The following is a 1,399-nucleotide window of genomic DNA, read 5'->3' as shown; positions in this document are numbered from 1 at the left end:
CAGCCAGGCCCGGGTGGGCCGGTGCAGGGCCCCTCCGCCCTCCGCCCACCAATGTTTTGTATGCCTTATTTTAAACCAAAAGTTCAAGACCAAGAAGGTACTAGAAGAAAGTTGCTATGGACACCTGTTTCCAAGTGAAATAGGAGGTTTTACGTAGAATTAAATTTCTGATCCAGACCACAGATTAAGAAACCAGAGACACTACTCCTTGTCTGGGATCTGCAGGTGTGCACCTCAGCTGGACTCCTGCAGCAAAGGGATGATTTCTCTTATTTAGCTCTGGGGTTTTTGTTCAGCTTTTACTATTACTTCAAACACTGTGAGTTCCGAGAGAGAGCACAGAAATACTTTGCTGAATCCTCTAGTTGTAAGGGTGAAATGATGAGGCTGATTGATCTAGCTGATTTCTGGAAATTAGTAGAATAGCGACCAATATTTTTATTTTGGTCAGTGGGAAGCTGACTAAAAAGGAAAATCATCTCTCCACTAGGAAGTTGCTTGTACCAATAAAGAACGTATGAGGTCCAGCTTGTCTCATATGCACACTCCAGGGTGACTGACGTCCCCATTGGCCTGGATATAGCTGACTGTGATTGAGTAACTTTCTGAGTATGAGGTCCAGCTTGTCTCATACGCACACTTGAGGGTGACAGACGTCCCTATTGGCCTGGATATAGCTGGCTGTGCTTGAGTAACTTTCTGGGCCACACTGAATCCTGTGGGGAAAGAAAATCAGAAACCAGAGCTGATTCTCTGATGTAACAAATAAATAGTGTAAGAATTAAACAAATGTGGACCCAGAGACAAACCAAACTGAAGTCATACTAAGCTTGCTTTTCTTTAGCCCCCCTTTCCTCACCGAGTCCTTCCGAAGCACCTAACTACTGTGTGCAGTCCTTTCCTCCTTTCACCCCCTACAGTCTTACCCAAGTTTGGAACCCTCCATACCAGAGCAGGTGAAGGCCACTGTCACCCACAGCAGGCTGGAGAGCAGCAGCATGTGGCCTGTGTTTCCTACTTAGATGTGTTTCCTTCTCCCTTAAGTACAGGCGTCTCAGTGCCTGGTGGTGTGTACGCTTAGGTCCTAAAATCACCCTGACAGGAAATAGGGTTTCTCATGTCATGACCACGTGGTTATGCACAGATGAGGAAAGTCTACCCTACCCCAACCCTTTACATGGTTTACTTGTCTTTTCCTGGTAATAAGTTAGGCAGTGTCTAAAAAGAGGACATGTAAAAAACAATTTAAGCGTTGGAGTTGAGAGAAACTGTATTCTGAGCAAGTTGACACAAAGTATTATTTATTAAAAGTAAAAAGTATCATTATGAGACATGGATCCTTCTCATAATCTACTTACTGCTTTTCAATGCATTCATTTTTCTCCAGAATCTAATGAAA

The sequence above is a fragment of the Tupaia chinensis genome, unplaced genomic scaffold (genome assembly GCF_000334495.1).
Source record: "Tupaia chinensis unplaced genomic scaffold, TupChi_1.0 Scaffold000126_2, whole genome shotgun sequence".
NCBI lineage: Eukaryota > Metazoa > Chordata > Mammalia > Scandentia > Tupaiidae > Tupaia > Tupaia belangeri.
Note: the sequence above shows the minus strand (reverse complement) of the source record.